Here is a 16,841-nt window from a genome sequence, read left to right on the forward strand (position 1 = left end):
GTCATTCGAATGCTTGAAGTTTCGTTCTGCAAGATCAGCAAGCACAGTGAGTAAAATTGTGTGAAACCTGGAAACCCGTGAAGCCATTACCTGTCTGGCAATGTCCAGATAACATAAATGATATTTTATCAGTTAGTGATAACCTGGTAGAATTGACATGCATTTCGCAGAACTCTTACTAATCATCGCAGATAGATGGAATGTTTTTGAAGTGGTAGGATTTTCCAAAGTGCTCTGTAATTCACCAACCTATCTATAATAAATTTTCACCTTAATAAAGAATGAGGTGTCATCGAAAATCATCTTTTGCGCATCCTAAAGTGGTATAAACTATTGTCCTTGTATGGAGGTGATATGATAGGCACAGACTAATAGAGAACGTAAACAGTACACGCTAACTCCGCGTGCCTGGTTAATGTTCCGTCAACAACTGAATAGAGAAGAATGTCCAACCATCAATACGGAACTCAAATATTCGGTGGATGTTACAATACTGAGAATACTTTAAGGGGCATCAGTATTTCTGGTATTGACAGTACGTCGTATACCCACTCAGACCGTCGCCTCATCAGTCTTCAGATTTGATGCGGCCCGCCACGTATTCTTCTCCTGTAACAACCTCATCATCACAGAGTAGCACTTGCAACCTGGATGTACCCCAATCTCTGTCTTCCTCGATAGTTTCTACCCTATACAGCTCCCTCTAGTACCATGGTAGTTATTCCCTGATGTCTTAACACAGGTCACATCATCCTGTCCCTTCTTGTCAGTGTTTTCCTACACTCCTTTCCTCTCCTATTCTGTGTAGAACCTCCTGATTCCCTACCTTACCAGTGCACCTAATTTTCGACATTCGTCTGAAGCATCACATCTGAAATCCTTTGATGCTCTGCTGTTCCGGCTTTCCCCATGTTTCACTACCGTACAATGCTGCGCTCCAAATATACGTCCTCAGAAATTTCTTCCGCAAATTAAGGCCGATATTTGGTACAAGTTGACTTCTCTTGGGCAGGAATAAACGTTTTGCCAGTGCTAATCTGCTATTTTGCTGCCTACATAGCAGATTCTCTTAACTTCATCACTTAGTGATCAGCAGTTCTGATGTTGAGTTACTGGCAGTTCTGACTACTATCGTCTTTCTCAGATTTACTCTGTCCATATTCTGTACTACTTAGACTACTGTGTTCAGCAGACCATGCAATTCTTCTTAACTTTCACTGAGGGTAGCAATATCATCAGCGAATCTTACTATTGATTTCCTTTCACCTATAATTTTAATTCCACTGTGGAACCTTTCTTTTATTATATAGCTCGACCAGTAGCGTCGAAAGACTACATCCCTGTCTTAAACAGTCTCCGTAATTGAGTGGTTGGCCTTTGAGTGCCATGAAGGGAACCGGGTATTGCCAGAAGTTTTTCTTTGGTGGGGACTGGAACAGGGCTCACTTAGCCTAGAGACGGCGATTGAGAAGCTGGGTGAATGAATAGCAGTGGTCCCAGAGACGCTCCCCTCTGCCTGATTGCGAAGTTTAGTTGAGTTTTAGGAATATCGTATTAATAACATAAGTTTTCCTCTTAACTGAAAAAGAAAGAAAATTGTCAGCAACTGGAACTCATAAAGGGGAAAAAAAGCTATTAAGATCTTTCACTCGCACATCAATCAGCTTTCTAGTTCATTAAGTAATATGTTTCTATCAATTGTGGATGGTCATCAAACCATTCACGTGATTGACGTCATTGTCACGTTAACTTTCTATGGCACCAATGTATTCACCTCCGTTTTTTCAGCATTTCATTTTTAGAAATTAGGTACTTCAAATCGTTTGTGACTTTGATAACTTCGTGGTATTGGAAGAGTGTGGGAAAGTCAGCTGATAAGAACTTAAAGAAGGAAAATAAATTTTATTTTATTCTCCACGCTTTCCATTTACGACTCAGCGCGTAAACTCGTAAAATAACAAACAAACTGCCTTAAGTCACACATCATGATTTGTTTTTATAATTCAATACACGATGCATTTCGAGCGCCGAGTACTCATCTTCAGGCGCTTGGCCAGTTTACATCATTTTAGGTTTAGGTTACTACTGGTCGTATTAAGACTACATAGGTATGTTACGTGGTAGCACATTGTGACTAAAATTTTTACAAAACTGCGATGAAACCGAAAAATTACTGTTTCCAGTGCTGCTTACATAGTTCGTAGCCATCATATGAGTAGACACTGTTACATACACGAATACACTTTTCGTCATACAGCGCATTTGCAAATAAACTTCAAACAAGTCAAAGAATGTTCAAATGTTCAAATGCTCAATATATGTTTATGTTGAAATGTAACATCTGTGTATGTAGAACAGCAACTTCTGTGTAGTTCAATATTCTTTGACTTGTTTGAATTTTGTTTCCAAAATTTGCTATGAGACAAAATGTGTGTGCGTGTATACAAATATGTCTATGCATGCCACTAATGGAAAATGTAATTCTTTTCGGTTTTGTCGTAACTTCGTAAAAAGTGTACTCACATTGTGCCACATTTAATATGCCTATTCACTTTTAACAGGACAAGTAGCAACATAAATTCGAAAAATGATGTAAACTGACAAAGCACCTGCAGATAAGGCCCTACAGCTCGAAACGGATCGTGTGTTCAAATAAAAATCATGATTTGTGACTGAGTGTCATTCGTTTAATACGTCACTGAAGTAATAGTCACGGAAGCTACAATGACCACAAAGGATAAAATGAACATAAATTTGTCGTTAATAAATACAGCTGAATAGTAAAATGAGTGGGGGAGGGGATAACACTTCTGTTTTCCTCCCTGAAATTATCCTTTTTCTTTCCAGTTAGTCATTTGTTCCGTGTTTTTCTACAATGTCTGTCTGGTTTTTAACAATTCGTAATTCGCAGTCAGAAAGACTGCCATCTGCGATCACTGCCATTTTGCAGCTCCTCCCATTAAGATGCCAGTCCAGCTCATTTCTTTCACCTCTTATCTCAAACGGTTCAAACGGCTCTGAGCACTATGGGACTCAACATCTTAGGCCATAAGTCCCCTAGAACTTAGAACTACTTAAACCTAACTAACCTAAGGACACCACACACACCCATGCCCGAGGCAGGATTCGAACCTGCGACCGTAGCAGTCCCGCGGTTCCGGACTGCAGCGCCAGAACCGCTAGACCACCGCGGCCGGCCCTCTTATCTCATACATTACGACAGAGATAAGCTGATGCCCTACCTGCTGTTCTTATCACATGCTTGTAGGGTCCGCAGTTGTTGACTACTTGAAAAGTGAAACAGGGAAAAACATGAAATTAAATAATGAAATTCCTTCCGAAAAAGTGTGTTCTTAATGTCTTTCAATTTTTTTAAGTAAAATTTTCACAGTATTCCCAAGTATGGACAAGATTTGCATTTTTTAAAAGTGGCGAAATTTCTTGCTGTTCAAATTCTCGCTCTTCATGCACTCGTACATACTTCCCTAAGTCACATACGCGGCAAATGAAAACAGCAGAGATAGCATCGAGAGAACGTGTACCTTCAGACATTCACTTCTTGTGTAGGGTTAATGAAACACGAACTGTATCGGCGTAGGGCGTAGAGGTTCGTGAAAACTGGAAATAAAAATTTCATTCCGATGAGCGTCGTAGTGCGCAGCTAGTTTCTTACAGAAATAGGGGATTCAGGTCACATACTGTCAAAGAGTGAAACCTGTTAGATCGCACCCACTTTCCATCTCCGGGAAAACCGTAGTGCGATCACATGCCTGTATCGGACCTGGAATTAAAGTAGATACAACGCTACCTCTTCCGTAATGTCGTCCGTCGTGGCGTAAGTCATACACAGCTAACTTTCACTGAGTAGCACTTTCTGGCCTAAACGCACGTGCTTATACGACACGATAGGAAAGAAGCCCTTACCCGTGTCGAAACGAAGAACTGCGCGAGGACGTGCATCTCTTTCTAAGCAGAAATGATGCATTCGTGTAGGAGGATATCGAAAACAGATGAACGAAATTCTTTCACTAATTTTCGAAATAGTGTTTACACATTGTTTTTATTATACCGAAAATGAAGACAACAGAAACTTCAAGAAATTCGAACTGTAATAAAGAGGCAGAGTACTTGCACAATTTGTCAGAGGATGTTGGTTCAAGACGTGAGTAATGGTGCGAAGTCGATTACTTTGCCAGTAGATTTAGACCCCACTGAATCACTGAGGTATGGAAATGTCATCAGCTCTGATGGGGCCCATTTCGGACAAAGTATTCTTCAGCGAAGAAAACACGCACACACATTCATATAAGCAAGCACACATGACTGCTACCACAGGTAGCTGAAGCATTTCAAGACCTCAGAGCTCCAGTGAGGTCTGACTATTACGTGGAAAAGCTAACTTAGCGTCCGGGAGAGAGACGTACTAATAACATGCCTTTCTTGTGCTGACGTCCAGTTGCACCACAGAAAGAGAAGCAGTAGTTACTCAGAGATGAAGAGGCTTGCCAGGGAGAGGCAAGAATAGAGAAAACTGCATTAAACCAGTATTAGAACTGTAAAAGGAGAAGCGTAAAAAAACTCGAAAGAAGCCTGCACCATTGATTTATAAGTATGTGCAAATGTGTTACTTATTGATTATCTTGTTCTAGCAACGAAAATCTGGTTGTCCTATTAAACAAGGTATAATAGGCTCTGATGGATTTCCCCGAGAAAATAAACTTACTTTTTGTTTATATATCTTCAGCCTACAGGGTTTCCATTACCACTGTGTTCCGGTGAGCCAAATACGGCGAAGTATTTCTTAGGCCAGCTTCAGCGTTTAATTTTGTTTTTTTTGTGGTATTCAAAAAATTTAAAAACCTCTCACACCGGCCTGATTTAGCTTCACTGATCAGGATAGTAAACACATGTGTATATTAAGGGAATTTTCATTCACAAAGCAGGCTTATCACATTCACACTGTTCAATACTGTTCTATCCTGATTAAATTGAGCTTAACTTAAATTACATAAGGAAGTGAAGCAATTTCGAAGTCTCGGTGGGACGAAAATTGTCAGTCGATCTCCTGAGAACATTTGTAATAATTATTAATTTTCGGTGATCACATGGGGAAGACCGGAGATCTGCTGGTAAGACCGTGTTAGCCTATTTATTTGAAGTAACTGGATATCTTGAGCATACAAAACGGCAGGTTCGTCCAGTGTAAATCAGACGTTCCCCAGTGATCCCGTGCAACGCAGCGTAGTAAGCAGACACTTTCAATAATAATCAGTTAAATAATACGCGAACACACTTACTTTAGTTTAGTTTAGTTCATGTATTAAATTCCTTCTCATACAGAATCTCATCAAAATGGCGGCTAGCTCAACAATACATACGTATACATCCTCCTTCTTTCACGGCTAATCGGCAAGATCGTTGTTTTTATAAGAGAAAACATAGATAGCAGAGAAGCTATTCCATGGAGTAAATGGACGCTCCAAGGAATAATAGGGCTTGAAACTACTTTGCATTGATAATCATCGTATATTAAAGTTTAGGAATCGGTAAGATAAGAAGAGAGATTTCGAGATATGTACTGAGTTGTATAATTTATAAAATTTCTGTAAATATCGCGGAGAGACCGCCGCAAGAGACATTACAAGCGTTACTGGACACTTTATAGGAAGCTGAGGTGTTAATATACCAAGTCGTTCGATTTTTCGTTGGTTGACAATCACCTGAAGAGAACGTCAGTATGACTAGTTAAATAATGCTGTCGCCGAATTCGTTTCCTGGCCTTTGCCCAAACCTAACTTGTTTCGTCACTAATGACGTCGTTACCAGCCGTAACCGTAACCTGGATGGCTGCTGTTAAGTGTTAGCTGTTAAACAAATATTATAGACAGGTTTGCAATTGACACTAGAGTGCATCTCGCGGACACGTTCTTCTTAGAACTGCAAGGCACCTTAGCACTGAGTACTGTTCAGATGGCGCTCAACAGCGAACGGTTGGTGCAGAAGTATGAAACCAGAAAAACACGCAAACCTCTGTGTAACGGCAACTAATTATTTTAATTCCGTTCAATAACCATCTCTGTGCCTGTCACACTTCTTGGTGTACAGATAGTAAAACGATGTCATATTCAAGTGAAAATCGCAGATGAGGTCTATCGTGTCTGAATCTAGAATCATTCAGTTTAAGGAGCTATATTAATTTAATAAAGAAACGTACTTCTGTGATAATGGCTAAGAGAACACTTTTGATATAGGAAATATGACTGTTTTGCAATTGATAAAGCATGAAGAAAGGCAACCACACTTTAACTGATCTCCAGCAAAAAATGCTTTACAATGGAACAAACTTGTTACAAACTGATAACACTTCATCTGCCAATAAAATATCTTTGTAACCACAGTAGAGACAAACGGCTTTCACGGATATGAATGTACGGCTGGGGCTCACGAATGTAAATACTAGGAGACATTCTAAACCATGTGCAAATATCGGTTTAGGCACAAACTTTTGTTTTAATTGGACATCCCATATACATGAGAAACAACACAACATAACATGAGAAATCAGAATAATAATGGCGTTGGTTGAATCGCAATATCTCAATTACATTTCGAGAAACTGGAACGCGCAGTTGACGCGTCAAATGAACGAAACGCGCCTCTATTGCACTTCACGCGATGCAAGTGTGACCCGCACGTTGCTCGTAATCGCGATGTGAGTCACGTACGCATTCTTAATTTTACTATTACCACGAAGGCCGAAAGTGATAATAGGGGCTCCTGCTACAAACGTTGACATGTACATAACGTTGTCCCTCTTGCGTCTTGTATTTATCTACATAAAAACTACGAAACAGTACACGCCGCCCAGTTACAGCGTCCAGGTCAACGCTTCGCCTCTGCAGTTGTTTACGGGAACGGGCTGCAATCGGTGGTGTGTGTGGAAACTGCTGACTACGAAGGGGGTTGTTCTGCGTGGAAGTACGTACAGGTACATGGCATCGGTGTACTGTTCACTGTAACTGGCGTTACTGTTGTAATCGTGATTCTAATTTACCTGTCCATCCGTTCTAGGCATTCGACGTGGTACAAACAAATGAGGAAATGGTTGACATGATATTATTGTACGGAGAATGTCACCAAAATGGCACACGTGCATGCCCAGCGCTACTCCAATAGACGTCATCCGACCCAACATACCTTCATGAATATTGTTTGAAGACTTCGCGCAAATCGGCGGTTGCCTTCACGAACACGGATCCGCAGCAGAGGCGTGCCTCATGAAGCTGCAGAGGTGGCTGTTCTGCATGGCAACGACGTTCACAATCGCCTGGAATAGTCAGTAGGTTCTGCAGCAAGGCCATGACTATATGCGCAGGATACTGTTCACCGATGGGGTGACATTTACAACCAAGGAGAACGTCAGCTTAGCCGGCCGTGGTGGCCAAGCGGTTGAAGGCGCTACAGTCTGGAACCGCGCGACCGCTACGGTCGCAGGTTCGAATCCTGTCTCGGGCATGGATGTGTGTGATGTCCTTAGTTTAGTTAGCTTTAAGTATTTCTAAGTTCTAGTGGACTGATGACCGTAGAAGGTAAGTCCCATAGTGCTCAGAGCCATTTGAACCATTTTCTGAACGTCAGCTTAGACAATATGCACTACTGGTCATCAGAAAACTGACTGGATTCGCCGGGTTGAACGTCAACATCGGTGGAGTGTCAGTGTATGGTGTGGTATTGTAGGACACCACATGATTGGCCCGCATTTCATTGAGGACACTCTTAACGGGCGACAGTATGAGCGGTTCTTGAGATGTACCTTACCTGGACTGATGGAAAACCTACCCCGTCATTTTCGTCAAATAATTGGCGTCAACGAGACTGATGCCCCCCAAATAATGCCATGGTGGCCCGACAGGCGCTAAACCATCAATTCCTAGGTCCAGGGGTTGGTTGGGGCAGTCTCATTCAGGGATTTCCAGCACGGTCGCCGAACTTTATTTCTCTGGGGTCAGGTGAAAGATGGGGTGTATAAGCAGCTCCCAACAACAGTGGATGACATGACAGCCCATATTACCGCTGCATGCGCTGCAGCAACACCACAAACACAGCCGTTGAGTGAGTGGATCCGTGATTGAGCGCGCACAGGGCTGTTGCCAAGCAAATGGCAATCTCTTCGAACACACGTTGTAGCGTTCGGGCTGAGAGGCGTGAGACTGCGCACCGGCGTACATTTTGTGTGTTACGGAGAAGACGTATGTTCGTTTTTGTTGATACTACTGAACGTTTATGTATAAGTTGCACAATCTGCAACGGTTCAATTGTCTGGCAGTCATTAAAGATGTTCAGTGACACGTCTTGTGCACGGAATGTACCATTGTGTAACTGATGTACAACCACGTACAAATAGCATGTATCCCTCTGTGCGACCCTTTGACAACCTTTAATTCTGTTTACTCGGGCCTGTGGTTACCGGTATTTTGTTACCGTAATGTCCATTGTAGTACTATCGAAAAGTTCAATTAAGCACGTACGAGTAAACGGTGTCTTCGTTTTCATTGTGGGTGACTACACATCCGTACGTTTCTCAGGCCACGTACTGACAGTGTTCATAGCACTATGTAAGTACAGTACTTTCCGCATAGTAGTACGTCAATAATATCGCGATTACGAGCAATGTGCGGGACGCATTTGCATTGCGGGAAGTGCAATAGCGGCGCGTTTCGTTTATTTCGCCCCGCGAAGTGACCGCGCGGTTTGAGGCGCCATGTACCGGATGGCACGGGCCTTCCCGCCGGAGGTTCGAGTCCTCCCTCGGTCATGGATGTGTGTGTTGTTCTTAGCATAAGATAGTTTAAATTAGGTCAAGTAGTGTGTAAGTCAAGGGACAGATCACCTCAGCAGTTTGGTCCCTTAGGAATTCACACACATTTGGAAAATTTTTTCGTTCATTTCACGTGTCAGCTGCTCGTTCCAATCTCTCGGGATGCGATGCAACTAACGCCATTATTATTGTGATTTTTCATGTTGATAATTTGCATGGAATAATATGGAGTGTCCATTAAAAAAAAAAAAAAAAAAAAAAAACTTAAGTTGAAACCAATATTTGCACACGGTTGAGAATGTCTTGGTATTCACTTTCGTGAACCCCTGCCGTACATTCATATCCATGAAAGCCGCTCCCCAAAATCTGTTTTAGTTACAGAGATATTGGCGGTGAAAAGTTTAGGCGGGACAGCCTGTATATCAATCTCTTAATACGCTCACGGAAGTTAACTTTCACTGGTTATACATTTAAACAGTCTAGATCCAATTTCAACGCTTCTATTTCTGAAGACTGAAGCATAATACGAGATTCGATTAATCATCTGCCAAGTACTTAAATGTGAATTCTAGTCAGGTAGATGTAGCTGAACGAACATCTTCAAAGACACTTCCTCAGCCCTGAGAACAGTTTCAATATACCGATTAGAAAAAAAGTCATTTGCTGGGAATTACTTCACGAGACCCAACTTAGTGATTAACAACTACGCTTTTGAACGGGCATGACATTTTGATTGCCAAGGCCTCGACTTTTCATACACCTTGAAGAATTATATAAACAACAGGACTTACTTGGGTTTTTATGTTGCGCAATAAACAGAATTTCAAATTTTAAACCCATAAACAGGATTCAAACTCCGACGTAGGGGTGTGAAGTTCGGCTCATGGGGGAGACAAAGTAAAATACCTGGCAGCAAAAGTGCACCGTTTCAAAGATGAGACCTTTCAACGGTACGTTCGCGTTAGAAATGAAAGTACGCGAAACTAGCTTTCGTACACAACACTTACGGCACGAAGAGTACAGGTAATTCGCCTTCATAGCAAATGTATCGATTTCGGCAGACTGTAAGTATTCATCATAAAGTAGTAGCCGAGAAAGCGAGGGACGGTGGATCGAGGGGTCCTGCCTAATACATGATGAAGTATTACTGTGCATAATAGATACTTAAATAATATTTTTCAGTAGAGTATCAGGTAATAGTCTTCCGTCCCACGAAATTTAAACTGTAGTGCATTTCTCTCTTGCCCCCCCCCCCCCTCCCCCCATCCTCTTCCTCCTCCTCATTTATGTATTAATATGTTCAATGGCTTCCATTTCAAAGCATGGCCAGTCCATGCAGTAAAATATTATGGGATGTACCAGATAGCGAAACATACACATATTTTCGAGAAATTGTTTTGAAATCTCTCTCCTAAAAACACGCGGTTTTTTTTGTTTCTGGGCATATACACACAGACCGCGGAATGTTGTTGTTGTTATTATTAATATTATTATTAATTTTATTATTATACTGCCTTCACCGAAATCCATCAAGATTGACAGATAATAAACTGTAGAGACGAGTATTTTAATCCCAGAAGTTTGCTTTCATAAATCTAGCGTAGCTGACGACGCGATTCCAGTGACATTTTGATCCCTTCAGCTTGAATGGCCCCATTATATAGATAACGGATAGCGTCGAGTAATTACTACGAGCCGTGTAAGTTCGTAAATGGTTTAAAAAAGTCAGAAATTATTTGTGTAGCAAGTTACACTATGTGATCAAAAGTATCCGGACACCCCTACAAGTATACATTTCTCATATCAGGTGCATTGTGTTGCCACCTACTGCCAAGTACTCAATATCAGCGACCTCAGTAGTCATTAGACATCGTTAAAGAGCAGAATAAGGCGCTCCGCTGCTCTAACGGAATTCGAACGTGGTCAGGTGATTGGGTGTCACTTGTCATACGTCTGTACGCGTGATTTCCACAGTCCTAAACATCCCTAGGCCCACTGCTTCCCATGTGATAGTGAAGTGGAAACGTGAAGGGATACGTACAGCACAAAACCGTACAGGCCGACCTCGTCTGTTGACTGACAACAGACCGTCGATAGTTGAAGAGGGTCGTAATGTGTAATAGGCAAACATCTATCCAGAACATAACACGGGAATTCCAATCTGCATCAGAATCCACTGAAAGTACTATGACAGATAGGCCGGAAGTGAGAAAACTTTGATTTCATGGTCGAGCGGCTGCTCATAAGCCACACATCACGCCGGTAAGTGCCAAACGACGGCTCGCTTTTTGTAAGGAGCGTTACCATTGGACGATTGAACAGTGGAACAACGTTGTGTCGAGTGCACAATGTGGCTGTCCGATGCCAGGGAGTGGGTATGGCGAATGCTCAGTGAACGTCATTTGCCAGCGTGTGTAGTGCCAATAGTAAAATTCGGAGGCGGTGGCGTTATGGTGTGGTCGTGTTTTTCATCGAGGGGGTTTGCACCCCTTCTTTTGCGTAGCACTATCACAGCACAGACCTACATTGATGTTTTAAGCATCTTCTTGCTTCCCACTGTTGAAGAGCAATTCGGGGATGGCGATTGCATCTTTCAACAAGCATAATGCACAGCCTGTGGCGGAGTGTTTACACAATAACATCCCTGTAATGGACTGGCCTGAACAGTCCTGATCTGAAACCTACAGAACACCTTTGGGATGTTTTGGAACGCCGACTTTGTGACAGGCCTTACCGACCGACGTCGATACCTCTCCTCAGTGCAGCACTCCGTGAAGAATGATCTGCCATTCCCCAAGAAACCGTCTAGCACCTTATTGAACGTATGCCTGCGAGAGTGAAAGCTGTCCTCACGGCTAACGGTGGGCCAACACCATATTGAATTCCAGCATTACCGATGCAGGGCGTCACGAACAACTTCTAAGTCATTTTCAGACAGGTGTCGGGGTACTTTAGATCACATAGTGTATCAGCCACCTTCATGGTGTTCAATTCTAACCCGTTACGTTACAGCAATCGCAATACTGGCTACAGGAGATTACTTCTCTTTGACGATAAACGCGATTCGTCTGAGAATACAGTCTGTCTATGGAAAACAAGAACTTTTTTCTGTGGTGAATCATATGACTGTAACGTCACGCATTAAAGCGCCAGTCGTCAACTAGATGGGGTTAGACGTGATGAACTCGGCATGAGTTGGCATCAAGAAGGCAAGCTGCTGTCAGAGTATGGATGACCTTGACTACCTCACAGCAAGGAATAACTTATTAGGACACCTATAGTTCAAAGTGTAATCTGAACCCCGGCACAGCGTAGCATTTTCCACTGCCGTGAGCAGAAGTCACAGTAGCTGCAGAAGTCGAGTGGATTTGTGTTTTTGTTTTTTTGTTTTGTTTTTTCCACTGACGTACCAAAGTAAGGACCAAGGACAAGTGCTTAACCTCAATACTGTGTGAACAAAGACAATAGAGTGCACTCACAGACGTTCGTAAAGCGATCATTGATAGTATGTACATGTACCAAATCGATAAGAGAAGTGTCGCAATTTTTGTTATGTAGGTTGTCTTTGGATCGGGCAATTTAAAAAAAATTAAAGTGAGTTAGAAACAAACCAGACTGATCCTGTTGCACTAAATATGTTAGTCACGGACAATAGATTTTTCAAGTTTCGTTATGAACTATAATAATGCTAAAATCTCGGATTCACTGTGAATGCATGCAACTGTGCGTGTAAGATTAGATAAATTTTTGTTTGCTTGAATGTAGCGCCCGCGAACCACCAACACAAACACAAATTACAAATATAAATGTAAGAATTGTATAGCAACAGACTAAAGCACACTTACGACTGAAAGAATACGATAGAGAAATCCGCCTGCTTCTCACAAGAGTAAGAATGTAAATGATACATAAAATTGCAGGCCCTGATACATGCTGCAGCCTGAGAGGAGTTACAGCTCATCTGAAAATAACATACGTACGACAAACACAAAGCTTCAGAGTTACGCTCGCATGGGTGCGTGCGTGTGTGTGCGAGGAGGAGGAGGAGGGGGGGGGGCTGGCTGGCTGTATGTATGTACGGTAGAGCAAACATGTTGAATACAATGGTAAACATTTTTTGTTATATCTTGCAACAATTGTTCTTACTGTCACAACTACGAATCTGAGCCAAGCCAAACGACTTGTCAAAGAAAACACAGTATTGAAAATTAGCATTTGTTATCCATTAATTCTTAAATTCTTCGACAGGTTGTTCCCAAAAACTGTGCTCCTTGGGCAAGCCTTCAGCAAGGCTGATTGGCTGGGGAACTTAAATGCTAAAACAGATTCGTAGCGTGGTTTGTAGTTCGGAGGCAGCACCCCTCTTGAGTGTAGGAGGGACATTAGATACCCTTTTGTGTGGAAGGATGTTGTAAGTGAAGTGTATATCAAGTCGGGACTGAGTGATCAGCAGTGGTCCATAATTAAAAAATGCATTCCCATGCACACGCTTGGAATTCAGATTAGAAATTCCGACTTTGAGAGTGTGTGTTGCGGCTTAGTTTGCTCGCATATGGTTTGTTAGTATGTTTCGTACTCATTGGTGGGGCATTTTCTAGATGTAAATGGCGTGCGATGTACGATGGAGTTGACAAGGTCCTTCGGAAGCCAATGATGTTAGATGTTTCCGTGGTAATTGCATTGATGTCGTTTCTGGCCTACTGATTTTGAAGTGTTTTCATGTCATCTTTCTGGCGTGCATACGGGACTGTAGTACTTCCTCTTCCGATGTTGCGGTGGTTTACCATACAACGATCTTGGAGGGGAAGTGGCTGTGAGGTTAACAACCCGAATATTGAAAGACTAAGCCAAGATATACGCCTGAGGTTTGTTGAAGAAGAAGAAGAAGAAGAAGAAGAAGAAGAAGAAGAAGAAGGAAAAAAACACTGAGGTCTATAGTGTTCTGGAGGACAATATGCTCTTATCTAAGTTCGGATATTTGTTTATGCAGTACTCTGAAATGGGCCAGAATGTGGCGAAGGGCGCTTCCTGGTCAGGTATACGGAGCTTCTTAACTAACCGGGTGGGATTTCAATCAGTATCGATTCCTGTAAATTCTCTACGAAACATTACGAACACTATCGGTGGCTTACGGTGCGATACAAATCCGCACGTAGTGCCTCCATCTTTCATCAACTTGTCGAAACGTGACTTGCACCAGCTCTGTCAGAGACGTCACAAATAGCTCTGCACAGTAGCCGCCGGCCTCCTTTATCGGCTTGCTGTCCGTGTGCACAGGCGGCGTGCCTGTCGTGTGCGTGGTGACGGTGAAGTGTCAACAGAGCCCGGCCGGCAGATCCGGTCGGCGTACAGGCTCCGGCTTTCTGGGCTGACACTGAGGCAAGTTCAGGGTCGCGAGTCAACGGGCACAGCCCGCCACCTCGCCCTGCTCTGGGCGTGGCAAACAACTGCCTCACTCCCGCCCGGTCAACAGCTGTGTTGGCTATTCACGCGTACGCAATCTATATGCAATGAGCTGTGGCGAGATACATTTGTAGCAGATGAAAGGGAGATTCGAAAACGCCGATACTGCCGTAACTTTGGAGCATTCTTTCGACTGTTTTTTCGAAGTTCCACATGCGTCCGCAGAGGGAAGCCTGACGCTGCTAGCGCACGAGACATTATGTTACGGGTACGATCTGACCAGAAACATCCGAACATCGCCGCGCGGGCATTTGCTGCTCTATGTGCACAAATGACGGAAGCCACATTTATTTACACCGACGGCTCGAAAACATCGTTAGGTGTAGGGAGTGCCTATATTGTTGGCGACACCCCAAATCACTTTCGGCTTCCCGACCAGTGTTCGGTTTATACTGCGGAGCTTTACGCTGTTCTCCAGGCTGTCCACTACATCCGCCGCCATCAGCGGATACAGTACGTAATCTGCTCAGATTCTCTCAGCTCTCTCCTAAGTCTCCAAGCTCTTTACGCTGTGCACCCTCTGGTCCACCGGATTCAGGACTGTCTGCGCTTGCTCCACCTGGGGGGCGTCTCAGTGGCGTTCCTCTGGCTTCCGGGACACGCTGGTATCTGTGGGAATGAGGCGGCCGATATAGCGGCCAAGGCTGCAGTCTCTCTTCCTCGGCCAGCTATTCAGTATCTTCCGTTTACCGATCTACGAAGCGGTTTATGTCGCCAAGTTGCTCATTTATGGCATGCGCATTGGTCAACACTTCCCCATAATAAATTGCGGGAAGTGAAAGCCCTTCCTTGCGCTTGGACCTCTTCCTCCCGAACGCGTCGTCGGGAGGAGGTAATTTTAGCTAGACTCCGGATAGGGCACTGTCTTTTTAGCCATCGACATCTTTTAAGCGGTGATCCTCCCCCACTCTGTCCCCACTGCTCTCAGCTGTGGACGGTCAGACACCTTTTAATTGAATGCCCCTATTTTAATCCGTTACGCTCCCGTCTACAGCTATCGCCTGATCTATCGTTGATTTTAGCAGATGACACGCGCTCAGCAGACCGCGTTCTACAGTTTATTAGTGACAGTGAAATGACGCCAGTCATTTGATTTTTTTGGGGACAACCAACTCCTTTCTATAGTGGATTTTTAAGCATTCCTTCTGCCTTTAGTTTCTCAAATTTTATGACTTTGTTCCCCTTGCTGCTGATTTTAAATTTCGTTTTTTTTCCTGTTTCCTACGTCACGGGCTGGGCGCTAATGACCATAGAAGTTTTGCGCCCTAAAACCACAAACAAACAAAAAAAAAAAAAAAAAGTCGCCGCGCGGGATTAGCCGTGCGGTCTAGGCGCTGCAGTCATGGACTGTGTGGCTGGTCCCAGCGGAGGTTAGAGTCCTCCCTCGGGCATGGGTGTATTTGCCCTTAGGATAATTTAGGTTAAGTAGTGTGTAAGCTTAGGGACTGATGACCTTTGCAGTTTACGTCCCATAAGATTTCGCACGCATTTGAACATTTTTTTGAACATCCGAACATCTGTTATTGACATGAGTATGGGATGTGCGTACTCTTCGTCTGACTGCTTGAACTGTAGTGGGGATGCTTTCAGTGATGTGACTCAATGTCTGTGGAGGAATGGCAGTCCATTCTTCCCTAAGAGCAGAAATCAGAGTAAGTAATGTTATTAGATACTAGGGTTCAGAGCGAAGTCGGATTTCTTCCTTCATCCTGACACAGTCATTGTCTCCGAATTCCTCCTCTACTGCACACACTACACAACACTGTAAAATGTGTTCGTGTCCTGTATCAAGCGTTTTCTTAAGAGTAGTTAGGCGACCACACCTAACAACGAAACACACCACCACCACCACCACCACCACCACCACCACCACCACCACCACCACCTTACTTCACTGTTGGCACTAGACACGATGGAAGGTAACGTTCCTAAGAGTTTGCCAAACCCTAACTGTGGCAGGGTTAGCGTGATTTCGTACTCCCAATAACTCGTCTGCAGGCGTCCACTGCCCAGTGGCGGCGCTCCTTGTACCACCTCAAGAGTCAGTCAAATTTGGTACAGATCTACTAATATTCGTACGTTAGGATACAGGACCAGATACGTTAGGAGTCATCAGAAACGCAACAGAGGCACCAGTCGCCCAATTGCTGGTGTGAGAAGTGCATACCGTTTCTGGCCATTATTGTGAGCTGCTAGGTATGCATAGGGCTTGGCGACTAGCGAGTGTCAGGAGAAGGGCACTGCGGCGTGAGCGTGCAGACGGGCCGAGCCGCCCTTGGGGTGACAGTAATTGCCTCAGAGGAGCGCGCTTGCCAGTTTGCGCTGGACCGTGCGGGTCCACCATTCGTCACTGTCCCGGCTGCTTTGCGGGGCTTCCCGGCACCCCATCTGGCGGACAAAACTGCGCCCGCCGGCGTTTATTGCTCGCCGGGCAGGCTCGTTATTTTGTGCCAGGCTTCGTGTCAGCGCGTGGGGGGTGGGTGCTGTAAAAAAGGGGAGCACTTGGCCAGTAGGACGCGCTGTTCCAGGCGAAACAAGTGCACTGCGCCAAGGAAATAGT

General features: G+C 43.9%; 1 protein-coding gene across 6 annotated transcripts in view; it reads left to right on the plus strand.

Moving 5' to 3' along the window:
• Positions 1 to 16,841, plus strand: part of LOC126457568 (nuclear receptor coactivator 7) — a 799,075-nt gene that overhangs the window by 85,461 nt on the left and 696,773 nt on the right. The gene's annotated exons all lie outside the window — the stretch shown is intronic.

Source organism: Schistocerca serialis, chromosome 2 (genome assembly GCF_023864345.2).
Source record: "Schistocerca serialis cubense isolate TAMUIC-IGC-003099 chromosome 2, iqSchSeri2.2, whole genome shotgun sequence".
Taxonomy (NCBI): domain Eukaryota; kingdom Metazoa; phylum Arthropoda; class Insecta; order Orthoptera; family Acrididae; genus Schistocerca; species Schistocerca serialis.